General features: G+C 43.5%; 1 protein-coding gene across 1 annotated transcript in view; it reads right to left on the minus strand.

Annotated features, from left to right (window-relative positions):
* RELT (RELT TNF receptor) overlaps nt 1–12578 on the minus strand; it is a 94787-nt gene extending 82209 nt beyond the window's left edge. The window contains exon 1 of the mRNA XM_042456331.1: nt 12317–12578. The gene's annotated coding sequence lies outside the window, so the exon portion shown is untranslated. The remainder of the gene's footprint in view (nt 1–12316) is intronic.
* Between the last annotated feature and the right edge of the window lie 3058 nt (nt 12579–15636).

Raw genomic sequence — 15636 nt, forward strand, 5'->3', positions numbered from 1 at the left:
CCCCCCCCCCCCCATTGATCAGAGCCCTTCCCTGCATGGGCGAGATCAGATGCCTCCTCGTGAGGAGCCTTCCCTTCCTTGCCTGGGCGAGATCAGATGCCTCCTCGCGAGGAGCCTTCCCTTCCCTGCCTGGGCGAGATCAGAGCCCAAGCGGGCAGGGAATGCCTCTTTGAGAGGAGCCTTCCCTTCCTGCCCCTCCTCCGTTAGAAATGGGCTCTCCCCACACAGAGGGGAGGTTGCAATCCACCGGGAGCAGCCTTGTAGTCCTTTGCAGATGCAGGCGCTGGAGCAGCCGGGACTTCAGGCGCTTAAAGCGCTGAAGAGATTAAGCGCCTGTAAACCATTAAAATAAAAAATAAAAATAATCCTTATCTCTTATTGAAAGACCACAGCGAACAAAGGGGTGAGGGAAGCAAAAATGGCAACAGCCACGACGGATGGGGACAGAAAGGGCAACTCCCCCAATGACAGCCCCCATCGCAGTCAGCTCCTCCCATCCTTCTAGCCCGATTCAAATGCTATCGTTCTCATCTAAATACTCCGGTTCCTAACTCGAATCAAGGGAAAAACACTAGGTAGGACCCTAGTGTTTTTTTAACACGCGTTAAATGAGGAAAACACGGATTTAAATTTTAACCCGCTTCTGAATTCGATTTCTAGTAGGAACGATTCCGGGTTGGTCTAGAACTGTTCTAGATTTAAACCGAATCCTAATGGGCACGCTGCCTAATGAAATCGATTCAGAACGCGGGGTTTCCCCTAGTGGGAACAAGCTCTTAGATTGTATAATGTTCCTCTCTCTGATCTCCACTTCTTCTTCCTCTGAGTCTAAGCCTGCTCTGCGTATGATATTTTTTGCAAATAGGTTGAACTAATAGGGTGACAGAAAGCAGCCTTGCCTGACCCCTTTTCCAGTTGGGAGCCATTGTGTTTCTCTGCATTCTGTTCCGATTGCATTCTGTTCTTGCCCTGAGTAGAGGTTATGCATAAAGACAACCAAATGTAGCGGCGCTCCCATTCCTCTAAGAGCAAGCCATAGCTTTTCATGATCTATGCAGTCAAAGGCTTTATATATATTTTTTAAAATACCACCAAGATGTGGTTAAATGGGACCCTTCAAGGAGAAAGAGGTGACAGAATTGCTTGGAAGAAGCAGCAGACAGAGTAGCAGCAGATGCTGCATTGCAGATAAACCAGGCAGTAACGTCTTACCTGTTGCAAGATTACAGATAAAGGGAGAGTCTCCTGGAAACAGTGAGAGGGAAATGCTTTGTGTGGGGGAATATGCTCTAGTTTACAGCCATGCTGTGTTTCCTTGATCTTTCACCTAAAGCTCAGGAAAGGTATTTTTTGGTGACTGTTAATCCCAGAATCCCCCATCCAGCATGCCCATGCTAGCTGGGAGTATTATAGGAATTGTATCTTTCCCCAGAAGCAACTTCTTCAAGTTCTGTGCATCGCACAACAGTCCTTCAGATCAGTCTCCTCCAACCTAGAGCCCTCCAGATGTGTCAGACTACAACGCCAATTATCCCACATCCATGCCTTGTGCAGCTGAATCCAAGAATGAGGAGAAATGGGACCAGAAGATATTTCCCCTCTCAATGGTTGGTTTAGGAGTATGCAAAGTGTGGCCCTTTAGAAATTGCTGGATTGCAGTTCTCATTAGCGAAGCCAGTGGAGAGCGATGCTGGGATTTACAGTCCAGCAACATCTGGAGGACTTTGCCCATCCCTGATTCAAATGACAAGAAAAGAGATTCCACCTAGACCTGAGGATGAACTTCTTGATAGCTAAGAACTATTTGACAGTGAAACAGAGTGCCTTGGAGGATGTTGGACTCTCCTCCTCTGGAGGTCTTTCTCAAAAGGTTAGATGAGTATCTCTCTAGAGTGCTGTAGCTGTGTATTCCTGCATGGCAGGGCTTTGTGCCAGATGACCCTTGGGGTCCCTTCCAACTCTAGGATCTCATGATTGTGTGACCCAAGACTATTTCTGCTTCTGTGAAGGTCTCTAAACAGACATTAGGTGGGCATCTTTTACAAGTGCTGTCATTTTATAATCCTGCATGGCAGGGGTTGGAATAGATGACCCCTGGGATCCCTTCCCACTCTGTGTTTCCATGATTCTACAATATGCAAGGATGTAGCCCCAATGCTTCCTGCTTCTTAGAAGGCCCAGTTTACAAAACTCCTTTTTAATGCAGCAGGCAATTGTCCGGCACGCTTCTTGCAGCCAGGCATTCGGAACAGGCTGGCCTGGGTTACTTTTACTGTAACAGCCTCCCCAGCAAGCTAATGAGGCCTTCCTTACTCCAAGCAAGAAGATAAGCAGATGCAAAACAGAGAGTAGAGGGAGGAAAGCCAAATGATGAATACCAAAATAAAGCATGCAGCCCATTGCTCAAAGGGAAGAAGGTGTTGCTCTTTCGCAAAAGTCGCTGCAGGCTTTCTAAGCACTCATCAGACTTCCTCAGCACAAGGTATGCTACAACTTTTTTCACACAATTAGTCTCAAAGGTGCTACAAAATTCCTTTGCGGATGGATATTCCAGACAAACATGGCTATGTCTCTGAACTCTGCAGCAGGAAGTGTGCCTTTCCTCTGAGGCTGAGAGAGTGTGATCTGCACCCTGTGAGCTTCCATGGCTGAGTGGGGATTTGAACTCTGGTCCCCAGAGTCGTACTCCAATGCTCAAACTGCTATACCTCACTGAATCCCTAAGTCAAAGTTGACTGAACATAAATGAACAACAATGGGATGGGGTCGGGTGGGGAGATATTTTTTCTTGCTGTTGATTTCAAAGCAATCCATTCACTACAGAAACAATCTCTAAAGGACTGCAATCTTCCTCATCTGAGCAAAGCAAAATATGCAGATGTACCTGATCTGCCCCAGCTTCTTTCTCTTTGCCAACCACCGTGACAGAATTTGTATTTCCTCAGTGCGTAATTTGGATTTTTGGAGAGGGAGGGCAGTTTTGGCTCAGTTTCTCCATGGACTTCAGCAACATGTTTCCAGGAAGTTCTTTCATGCCCTGTAATTTATTGGATTGCAAAACTAAGCATTCCTCCTAAAAACCACTTCACAGGAGCTTTTCCTACCAACATCCCATCAGACACAACCTCTCATTTTCTCAATTCCTCCTTCCGTCAGACAGTCAAGAATGCAAAATGAACCAAGGAATAGGTGTTATCCTGGATTGTTAGAAGGTTGCTTAAACTGGACACTGACAAAAGCAGACAGGAAGAGAATCAACTGTCCCGCTGCCCCATCCTGGATTCGCCCCTTTTCACTTGCTGCCCCTCACTCCTGGAACCTTCTTCCCCCACAAGCAAGAGCCATCACTTCTTTAACCAGCTTCAAAACAGAGTTGAAAACCATCCTGTTCAGAGAAGCCTTCCCAGGCATTGCATAATTGTCGCTTACTATTTGATGTTCTTTTGGTGCCTGTTTATCAAACCATTTCCTGTATTGCTATGTACTGTATATGTATTATCCTACTTGAGAGTATGTATTTTCCCTAGAAGAAGATTAACCATCCATTATGAAGCCAAGCCCTCCCTCCAGTCCATCTCCCTTGGTCCAGGCCTTGGAGGTAGAGAGGAACTGCTGGACCTCTTACCTTTTCCCTCCACCACTCCCTTCTCCTTCTGTGTCATGTCTTTTTAGATTGGAAGCCTGAGGGCAGGGAACCGTCTAACTAAAAAGATTGTATGTACAGCGCTGTGTAAATTTACAGCGCTTCATAAATAAAGGTTAATAATAATAATAATAATAATAACAACAACAACAACAACAACAACATTTAAGGTTTGATGCTCGGGGAGAGATCTGTGGATACTTTGGGCAGCGAAAAAGACCGATGAATGGATCTTAGGGGGCATCTGTACTGTAGAAATAATCCAGTTTGACATTACTTTAAGTGCCATGGTTCCATCTGACAGAATCCTGAGATTTGTAGTTTAGCGAGGCCCCAGCACTCTTTATAGCAATAGCAAATGCATTTCTATACCGCTTAGCAGTGCACTTAAGCACTCCCTAAGTGGTTTACAAAGTCTTTGACAGGCCCCAGCACTCTAAAGACCTTGTAAAACTATAAATCCCGGTTTCCACAAGATGGAGCCACAGCACTTAAAGTGGGGTCAAACTGCATTATTTGGATGCACGCCAGATGAGATGGCATCTGGTACCTTGACTTGACAGCAAACAGGAACAACCAAAAACATCTGCGGTTATAGCCAAAGGGACTTTTGGCAATCTCCCATTCATAGGGTCAGCATAAGTCAAAGTCGGCTTGACAACAAATCTCCAAATATCAAAGCCCTTCGACACTTGCATTTTCCAACCCATGCAAATTCATACCCATGACCTCTCTAATGGAATCCAACCTTCTAGCATGTGGTCTTCCTCTCTTTCTACTGCCTTCTACCTTTCCTAGCATTGTTGTCTCTTGCAACGATTGATGCCTTCTCCTGATGTGGCCCAAGTATGACAGCCTCAATTTGATCCTCTTCGCTTCCAACTTCAAGGAGAGTTGAGCTTGATCTGTTCAAAGCCCCATTTGTACTTTTGGCTGCCCACAATATCCTCAGGACTCTTTTCCAGCACCACATCTCTAATGAACATTTTCAGGGCTAGCCATGTTGGCCACATAGCAAAGTACAATGACATCCAAAACCCACAAAACAGTGATACTTTTAACCAGCCAACCAAAAATGCACAAAATACATGATGCAAGGAGAGCTCTGAAAGCTTGCCTCTTGGGTTTTGTGCATTTTGGTTGTCCGATTAAAGGTATCACTGTTTTGTGGATTTTTGATGTCATGGTACATCTCAAATGAACAGTGTGCAACTATCACATCCATACGTGGTGATGAGCCACACAATGGTTTGGACGATCTTCAGTTTTGTGTTCAGTGTTATATGCCCTTTTTTTAAGCCAAGAGAAAACTATAAAACTGCATCCAGGCAGTTTGTCAAACTGCAAGGGAGTCTGAAGAAACTCCCTTCTCTGTTTGGACTCCTATTTTCCAAGGCCCTGTTTCTAGAGCTTGCTGCCAACTGAGCAGACAGTATGGAAACTCACAAAGCCAGGAGAGCCACAATTGCCTTTTATGCAACTCAAACAAAAGCCAATTTCTAGATTTTGGACAGCTCTGCTGACCGGCGGCATGCTGCTTTTGATTACTTCAGTATAACTTTAAAGCTGCTCCTTTCAGACGCAAAGCATTTGACCCACTTCTTCCTCTATGACTCACATAGCCCTCCAAATGTTGATGGAATGCAGTGCCCAGCATTCCTTGCCACTGAGTAAGCCTGCTAGGACTTGCAGTCCAACAACATCTGGACAGACACAAGATTCCCACTTTATAAAAACAGACAAAGGGTAGAGCTTGGGAACGTCACTTTTTGATTATTTGTGGTTTTGATTAATATGTTCTCTCTCGGAATCTCTAGGTCTTGCAGCATAACTCTGCCAGAAGTTGACCAAAAAGTTGTACTAGATGTTCCTAGAGAAAACACTTATCTAGGCATTTGTTAGTCCTCCGGCATGATTCGGTTAGCAACCTCTGGCAGACCTGGAGGACCTGGAGATTGCTAGAGACGTGTTGTCTCAAGAAAAAACAATAGTGTTTTTTTAATTTGCAGTTTCCCCACATGCGTGGGGGTCCTCCACCCCTAACCCCAGTGAATGTGGAGGGTCCACTGTACAGGAAATGTGGGGCTTATGGCTGCCATGTCAGTGGAGCAGTCAATCAAGTCCAGGTTTTAACTCCAACTTTTGCCAGCTTGGCCACACTCTGATGTTACTTGGCCACATGTGTCCTAGTGTAACGTTGGAGGGCATACAGTGTGTAGTGGTTTGAGTGTTAGGCTACAACTCTGGAGAACAAATCCCTGCTTGGCCATGGAAACTGAGGTTGCCAATTGGGTGACCTTGGCCAAGTCACATGCCTTCAGCCTCTGAGGAAGGCAACGGTAAGCCCCCTTTGAACAAACCTTGCCTAGAAAACCCCATGATAGATTCACCTTTTTGTTGTTAACTGCCCTTGAGTCAATCTTGGCCCATGGCGACCCTGCTGTTGACACATCTCCAAGACCCAATCTCCTCCACTGCTCTGCTCAGCTCCTGCAAACTCATACTCAAAGTGATCTCTTTAATAGAGTCCATCCATCTTGCATGCAGTCTTCCTCTCTTTCTACTTCCATCTACCTTTCCTAGCATTACTGTTTTTCCCAATGATTCATGCCTTCTCATGATGTGTCCAAAGTACGACAACCTGATTTTTGTCATCTTGGCTTCTAGGGAGGTTTCTAGCTTGATCTGCTCCAGGACCCATTTGTTGGTCTTTTTGGCTGTCCGTAGAATCCTTAGTACTCTTCGCCAGCATCACATTTTGAATGAGTTCATTCTCCTCCTATTCTTAACTGTGCAGCTCTCACATCCATCCATGGTAACAGGGAATACAATGGCTTGTACGATTCTAGTTTTTGTGCTCAGTTGTATATCCTTGCATTTTGGGATCTTCTCTAGTTCTTTCATAGCTGTCCTTCCCATTCTTAATCTTCTTCTGATTTCCTGGCTGCAGTCTCCATTTCTATCAATGTTTGATTCCAGATATGAGGATTCTTTTACTATTTCTATTTCTTCGTTGTCCAATTCAAATCTGTGTCGGTTCTCGGTGGTCATTATTTCTGTTTCCTTAGGGACGCCATAAGTCAGAAACCACTTGAAATCACACAACAACAACGCACTCCTGCTCTATAGCTTGGGTGGATTGTGCCCTGAAATTGTGACCCATATGGCTCTCTCCCCTGGGATTTGGCCATGTGCAAAGACAACATATAGCTGTATTTATATATAATGAAACAATCCATGTCACTGAAGAATTATGTTTTCTAAGCCTAAAAATAATGTGAGCTAGACTTAACTTGAGGGTGTGAGTATATATATACATATATAAACTGATTATTTTACACACACTCAGCCCCTTGTTCCAAATTTGTTGGCAGTTGCTATAGATGGAAGTCAGTAATCTCTGGGTGGAGTGAAGCCTGTATTTAGTCAAATCCTCCCCAGTATGAGTTGGGCCTGAGTAGACCCATTCAATCCATTGTTGGATGGTGAATCAACACATTGGTAAATCCAATTCGGGTTTACTCTGCTCTAGTTGGGAGTTGCCCTAGAAGTCAAGCCATTATTTCAGCAAGTCAATGACAGGCTGGATTGTGTATGACCTGGCATCATGAGTTAAAGGATTTAATAGTGGAACTAGAGCTCCCAGCTCTCAGGGCCTAGACCATGGGTAAATATTTGCAGGGATATCATGAGAACCATGCTGGCATGGAGGTTTGAGCGTTAAGACAAATGACTTTGAAGAGCAGGATTCAATTACTATGTCGACCATGAAACCCACTGGGTGACATTGGGCAAGTCACATTCTCTCAGCCTCAGAGGATGGCCATGGCATGGCAAACTCCATCTGAACAGATCTTGCCAAGAAAACCCTATGATGGTGACCTTATTCTTGGATTTTCATGGCAAGATTTGTTCAGAGGAGGCTTGCTCTTGCCTTCCCTTTGAGGTTGAGAGAGTATGACCTGCCCAAGGTCACCCAATGGGTTTCATGGCTGAGCTGGGAATCGAACCCTGGTCTCCAGAGTCATTGTCCAGCACTGAAGCCACTGCACCAGGCTGGCTCTTTAGGCAACTGTAGCCCTCCAGAAGTTATTTGGCTTATAGTTCCCATTTGCACTGGCCTTCAAAGCCAATGCTTAGGTGGATGATGGGACAGTGAATCCACAGTGAATTTTAGAGGGTGAATCCTAGGGTGCTGTCAAGCCTAAATGTTAGACTAGAATTCTGGAAGAGCAGATTTTGAATGGCTACATCAGCCTTCAAAACCCACTGGATGAACTTGGTCACTCTCTCTCAGCCACAGAAAGTGGCAATGGTCAACCTCCTCAAAATAAAAGTTATCAAGAAACCCCTATTATTTATTTACAGCCAGTGTAGTACAGTGGACCCTTGTTATCCACTGGGGTTTGGTTCCAAGATCCCCCGTGGATAACAAAATCCGTGGATGCTCAAGTCCCCTTAAATATATTGACATAGCAAAATGGTGTCCCTTATAAAAAATGGAAAATCAAGGTTTGATATTTGAAATTTCTACTTTGTTTGAACATTTTCAAACCATGGATGCTTGAATCCGTGTATAAAAAATCCATGTACAAGAAGGGCAGACTGTATAGCAGATTGACCATCGGACTAGGACACTGGGTGACCAGGGTCCAAATCCCTGGTTGGCCATGGAAACTCACATTGGGGGACCGTATAAAAGTCACACTCTCTCACCCTTCTGTACAAATCGTGTCAAGAAAATGCCATGATAGAGTCACCATAAGTTAGAAGCCAGCTGAAGGCACATAACAATGACAACCGCAAGGTCTTGGGACCTTGACAAAGGACTGGAAGTCAATAGGTTTTTGTGGGTTTTTTTGGTCTATGTGGCCATGTTCTAGAAGAGTTTATTCCTGACGTTTCGCCAGCATCTGTGGTTGGCATCTTCAGAGAATGTGGGCATGGAAGAGAGTTGGGTCAGACAGTATGCCCGCATGCTCTGAAGATGCCAGCCATAGATGTTGGCGAAATATCAGAAACAAACTCTTCTAGAACATGGCCACATAGCCTGAAAAACCCACAACAAACTATGGATGTTGGCCATGAAAGCCTTCGACTTCACATTGGGAATCAATGTTGGGGAACATGCAGCCCTCTTGGTGCTGTTGCAATGCAGTTCTGGGAAGCCCCAGCCACATAAGCAATGTAGAGGGATGATGGGAGCTGTAGTGCAGTATCCGGAAGGCCACACAAAATGTTCAGGACTGCAGCTGTGCTGTATATTAGTCCATGGCTAATGGATGGAGCACCAATATCCTTCTGCACTGATATAACTCCTGTCTCAGCCACGAGAATCCACTGGGTGACCTTGGGCAAGTCACACTCTCTCAGCCTCAGAGGATGGCAATGGCAAAACCCTTCTGAAGAAGCTTGCCAAGAAAAACCCACTATATGGTTGAAATAAGTCGGAAATGATGTAAAAGCCCACGATGACAACAGATTATAAATTATAGGTCTGGTGCCTTTTCCCTCAAAGCGGGATTCAAGGCATCTTGCAAATTAAAGCAAACACAGTGGAAACACACAACCATCAAAATGACATCTTATTGTCAATAACGTTCAAAGCTATTTAAAGCATGCAATTAAAAGTAATAGAACAGCCATTTCAAATCAATATGACTAAAAACAGTAAAAAAGAAGGAAAAAAAGTACAGAGTCAGCCTGGTGCAGTGGTTTGAATGCTGGGAATGTGACTCTGGAGACTAGGGTTTGAATCCCAGCTTGGTCAGGGAAACCCACTGGGTGGCCTTGGGCAGGTCACACTCTCTCAGCCTCAGAGGATGGCAATAGCAAACCCCCTTCTGAAGAAACTTGCTGAGAAAACCTTACAATCAGGTCGCCAAGAAATGACTTGGGAGGCACGCAACAACAAACCCTAAAAGCGCTTTCTTTAAAAACCTTGTTGGAAGAAAAGAAATCTTGGCCTGCGGATGGAAAGGAGTTATGACCAGATGTCATAACTGCAAAAGAGGCACCGCAAAATGTAAGGCATTCAGGGGGGGGGGGAGTAGGACGTTGTAAAACAAAGGCTGAAAACACTTGTGAAATGAGAAATGCGTGCTTCTTTGCCATGCTCAGAATGGAGGACCTTTTGGAATTCCTCCTGCAGAAAGGCTGGAATGGAGGACATGTCTGGGGAAAAGAGGACGTCTGGTCACCTTGTAAGGAGGAAATTTAAGAAGTTGCAGCTTCTCTTCACGCTTTGGTCCCAATCCCTCTGGCTCAAACTGCTCCTTCCCCTGATTCACAGACGGAAGAGGCCTCTGGGTCTCCTTCACACTTGGCTGCCTCCCATTGCACACATTTTTTAAAACTTTGCAAACCTTCGCTCTATCACAAGTGCCAGCCCAAGTGGCTAAATTCCAGTTTGTTACTAAAAATACCAAGCCGCATGGGCAAAAGCACAGCCCTGAATATTAACAGCCGCAGACTCTGACTGTCACGTTGCCAACTTTTCTCCCCCAATAAGCTCCAGTGCCTTGAATAACGGTAGAGCAAGGAGAAATGGCAACAGGAAAGAAACACCTTTGTCTGCATGTCCAAATTCCAATTCTTTCAGCCAACTGTATACAGTTTTTTTGTGGGGTTTTGGGGTATGTGGCCATGTTCTAGAAGAGTTAATTCCTGATGTTTTGCCACCATCTGTGGCTGGCATCTTCAGAGAATGACATTCTTTGAAGATGCCAGCCACAGATGCTGGTGAAACAGCAGGAAAAAACCTTCCAAAACAAAAACAAAAACCCCCCCCAAACCCACAAAAACTATGGATGCCAGCCACGAAAGCCTTCGACTTGACATATCCTGGGGTTTTCTTGGCAGTATTTGTTCAGAGGAGGTGTGCCATGGCCTTCCCCCGAGATAAAGAAAGCATCCAGGTACCTTGGAAGCAAACGCCAAAGACAAATGACTGACTTCATCCACGTTCTGGGGACATCCATTCAAAGGCCTCTTTCTGGCCAAGACTGGACATTAGAGATGGACAGAACTCCCTGGGTCTCAGAAGGGCCTGAGAACGTCAGGGCAGACAAGATGTCCTTAAACCACCCCTAGAAGGTCAAAAGCCCCATCCAGGTGTCCCAAAAATTCACAGTTTGAGCACTGGACCACGACTCTGGAGACCAGGGTTCGAATGCCAGCTCCAGTATGCAAACCCAAACCTTGGGCAAGTCACACTCTCTCAGCCTCAGAGGATGGTAAGGGGAAACCCCTTCTGAAAGAAACTGCTCAAGAAAGTCCTGTGACAGGGTCCCTTTAGGGTCACCAAGAGCCAGAAACTACTTGAAGGCACGCTGCAACAACAGTAGAAGGTATTGTGTGTTAAGAGAGCCAGTGTGGCCTAGTGGTTTAAGCGCTGGACTACAAGTGCTGCGACTCACATATACATACAAAACATTTTGTCCTTCCTCATGCCAAGGAGCTGCCCAAGAAAACCCTGCAATAGGTTGGCTTTGGCAAGAAATCACACTCTCTCAGCCTCAGAGGATGGCAATGGCAAACCTCCTCTGGGAAATCTTGCCAAGAAAACCCCAAGATAGAGTCTGGAAAGGTCAGAAACCCCCTGAAAGCACACAACAGCAACGACGACAACAACAACAACAACAACAGGACAAGACAATAACTGCCAAAATCCACAAAACAGTGATGTATAAATAAATATTATTATTATTATTATTCCACCTTTATGAGGTGGGATACACAAAATACAGGTTGCAACCTGCCTTCTTTATTATTATTACTATTATTATTATTTTGTCTATTTCGGTTGGCCTCATAAAGATGGAATAATATAATAACTTTATGAGATCAACCAAAATACACAAAATAATAATAATAATAATAATAATTATAAACAAGGTAGGTTGTGACATGTATTTTGTGCATTGTGGCTGGGCTCATAAAGGTGGAATAATAATAACTTTGAGGCCAACTGAAATACACAAAGTATTATTATTTTGTGAATTTTGGTTGGTCTCATAAAGTTATTATTATTATTCTACCTTTATGAGGCCAACCTACATACACAAAATACATGTTACAACCTGCCTTCTTCATAAATTATTATTATTATTATTATTATTATTTTGTGTATTTCAGTTGGCCTCATAAAGGTTATTATTATTATTCTACCTTTATGAGGCCAACCAAAATACACAAAATACATGTCGCAACCTGCCTTATATATAATGTAAACCCACAAAACAGTGATGTATAAATTATTATTATTATTATTATTATTATTATTATTATTATTATTATTATTATTCTGCCTTTATGAGGCCAACCTAAATATACAAAATCCATGTTGCAACCTGCCTTCTTCACCAAGAGAAGACCGGAGGATTGCCAGGCATTGATTGCATGAGGGAATCAGGCTGACACGCGTCATGTATGCATTCACACGTACCTGAGTACACGGGAGTCACCTTCGGGCCCAGAAGGAGGAGAAAAGAAAGAGGAGAGGGGAAACAAAGGAGAGGAAGCCTAGCAAAGGGAGCACTAACTCTCTCAGCCCAAGTGTTGGCCTCCCCAGTAGAGTAGACCCATTGACTCCATGGGGTTTACACAAGTGTAAAGCAATAAAAATCTCCCCCAAAGAGGGAAGAAAAGAGCCCAAAATGGTCAGGTCCTTACCTGGAAATATGGCAGGTGTTCAGGTGCAGCCCAGGAGGGACGAAGATGAAGAGATCCTCAGGAAAAATCAGGATCTGGGAGCCATTAATTAATCCCTGCTTGCCTTCTGCATGAATGAATGAATGAATGAATGGAGCCCTCAGCCTGCGTGGGAAAAAAAGTAGCAACTTGGCGAGGAAGCCACGCCCCCTCCGTCTGCGTCACAATGGAACGGGACGCGCCCACTGCAGCGCGTCATGCCTGGGCCACGCCCACTGTAGAGGGTCTTTCGGGCATCCAAAGGGAAGGAGACTTTCGGCTCTCTAGCGGCAGCTGGTGGTAGAGGAGCAGAACTGCAGCTGTTAAGATGAAAATTAAATATGCATTTAATTTTAAAATATTGTACATTTAAACTTTTAGGGTGAAAATGCAGCTTTCAGGATGGAAATACCTGGTATACATTTAATTTTAAAATACATTTAAATTTTTAGGATGAAAATACAGCTTTTGGCATGGAAATACCTTGCATACATTTAATTTTAAAATACTGTACATTTAAAATTTTAGGATGAAAATACATTGCATACATTTAAAATTTTAGGGTGAAAATACATTCTATACATTTAGTTTTAACTCACGTTTAAACTTTTAGGATGAAAATACAGCTTTTAGGATGGAGGAACACTCTATACATATAATTATTTTATTGTAATTATTTTAATTGTTGATTTTTTATTATTATTATTATTATTATTAATTTTAATGGTGGGAGGGTCTAGGGGTTAATGTAACTTTTTATTGTGTTTTTGTAATTTTTTTATGCTGTAATCCCACCTCGATCCGTAGAGAGAGGCGGGAAATATAAATAAATCATATTGTCATATTATTAAATTTAATTTTAAAATGCTTTCAGACTTTTAGGATGAAAATACCTCTTTTGGGATGAAAATAGAGGATGCATCTACCCTTTGAAATCATAGAAGAGTTGGAAGAGACCTCAAGGGTTATCCTGCCATGCAGGAACTCTCCATCAAAACATCCCATTGACAGATGGCCATCCAGCCTCTGCTTCAAGACAGCCTCCAAGGAAGGAGACGCCACCAAAATCTCTGAAAGAGTGTCTTCCGCTGTCAGGAAACTTCACTCCTTCGTTCCTTTTGTGTTCCATTCATCACTTCTTCTTTCCATCCTCCTATTCCCATCGATGCCTTCCCTTACTTCAACTTTCTGTCACTTGCTCTCATCCTCTTCAACTTTCTTTTCTCTCTTTATCATTACATAGGTCCTTCTTACATTTATTCTATTTTAGCACATTTTAATACATGAAGTTGAAGGCTTTCATGGCCAGCATCCATAGTTTTTTGTGGGTTTTTCAGGCTTTGTGGCCATGGTCTAGAAGAGTTTATTCCTGATGTTCCTTTGAAGATGCCAGCCACAGAAGCTGGCAAAACATCAGGAATAAACTCTTCTAGAACATGGCCACAAAGCCTGAAAAACCCACCCACACACAAAAAATCCCACATACATTGCCTTCATAGCTATTATCCAAGGCCCTGGGCCTTATCCCTACAAATAAATCCACCACTTCAGCTAGCTCCTTTAAAGTTCTGACTGCAGCCTGGAGCGGACTCACAGCCCCACTAATGCCGAAGCCGTCAGCAGCCGCTATCCTGAACAACCCCACAGCAGCTCACAAACATGTTTGCCACCCAACCAGTAACTAACCACTAAACCCAGGTACATAACAAAAACATGACAAGAAGCCAAAGGTAAGCAGACGCCCAAAGTACCAACAGCGCAAACATCCCCTCCGCCCACAACCCTCAGAACGTAAAGCAAAACAACAACAACAAAATGCGCTGCCCCGAAAGCATCAGACACAGAGGCCAAGCTTTCAGTGATTTAATCCATCATGTCTGCAGGACTTTTGCAGAGTCTCAAGTCACTCCTGAGTCAGCAGCCTGACTCCCACCTTGTCTTAAGGCCGGGATGCTTTAAAAATAAAAATAGCCCCCCTCTTCTTTTAACCATAGTTATATTAAACTAGACACCCACTCCCATTCGGGTTGGGTACAGAATGAATCTCCCTTATCTGAAATGCTTGGGTCCAGAAGTGGTTGGGATTTCAGATTTCTAAAGATTTCTGAATACCGGTATTTGCATATACAGTTGGCCCTCCATGTTTGCGGCTTTGATTATTTGTGGTTTTGATTAATATGTGGATTTGATTATTTGTGGTTTTGATTAATATGTTTTCTCTCTAAGTCCCCCAATGCAACTCTGCTGCAAGTTGACCATAGAGCTGTCCTGTTGAACCTAGAAATTCCTAGAGAAAACCCTTCTCTCGGCATTTGTGGGTCCTCCAGTGTGATTCTATGATCAACCTCTGGCAGATGTTGACCATAGAGTTGCACTGGAGGACCTGGAGATTCCTAGAGAAGTGTTCTCTTAGGCAAAAAGAATAGTGGTTTTTTAGTTAATGGTCTTTCCACATTCAAGGGGATCCTTCACCGCTAACCCCACTGAATGTGGAGGGACCACTGTACATATGCAATGAGATGTCTTAGAGATGGAACCCAAGTCTAAACAGAAAATTCATTTATGTTTCATATATTCCTTATACACATTGTTTGAAGGCAATTTTATACAACATTTTAAATTAATTTTGTGCATGAAAGAAAGCTTGTGTACACTGAATCATCAGAAAGCAAAGCTGTCACTCTCTCCGCCATTCATGAAAAAACATTTCAGATTTTCAGGATTTTGGAGACTCAACCTGTATCTTAGAATGTCTCTCTGGCTGCATCCGCACTGGAGAAATAATCCAGTTTGAAACCACTTCAACTGCCACGATTCAATGCTATGAATTATGGGCTTTGTAGTTCCACCGCTTCTGTCTCAGAGCTCTTATGCCGCAACAAACGACAGTTTCCAGAATTCCATAGCATTGAGTCATGGCAGTTAAAGTGGTGTCAAACTAGATTATTTCTGCAGTGTGGATGCAGCCCCCCATCCAACCCATGAAAATCTGGGATTTGTAGTTTTACAGGGTGTTGCCTAACTACAGATCCCAGCATTGACATGTTCACATACTTATGGCATATATATGTCTGTCCCTGGCTTCCACTCCACCAAAAGCATCTGAGGAAGCAGACCGAAGTCTAGAAAAGCTCATGCTGCCTGAAGGACGAGACTTCTCCCTCCTTTAATTGTCACCTTCTATTTGTATTGTATTCAATTTTTACAGTACACCGCTATGATCATTGTGGAATAGCGGTCTATAAATAAAACATTATTATTATTATTATTATTATTATTATTATTATTATTATTATTATTAT

This window comes from Sceloporus undulatus, chromosome 3, assembly GCF_019175285.1.
Source record: "Sceloporus undulatus isolate JIND9_A2432 ecotype Alabama chromosome 3, SceUnd_v1.1, whole genome shotgun sequence".
In the NCBI taxonomy this organism is placed as follows: Eukaryota; Metazoa; Chordata; class Lepidosauria; order Squamata; family Phrynosomatidae; genus Sceloporus; species Sceloporus undulatus.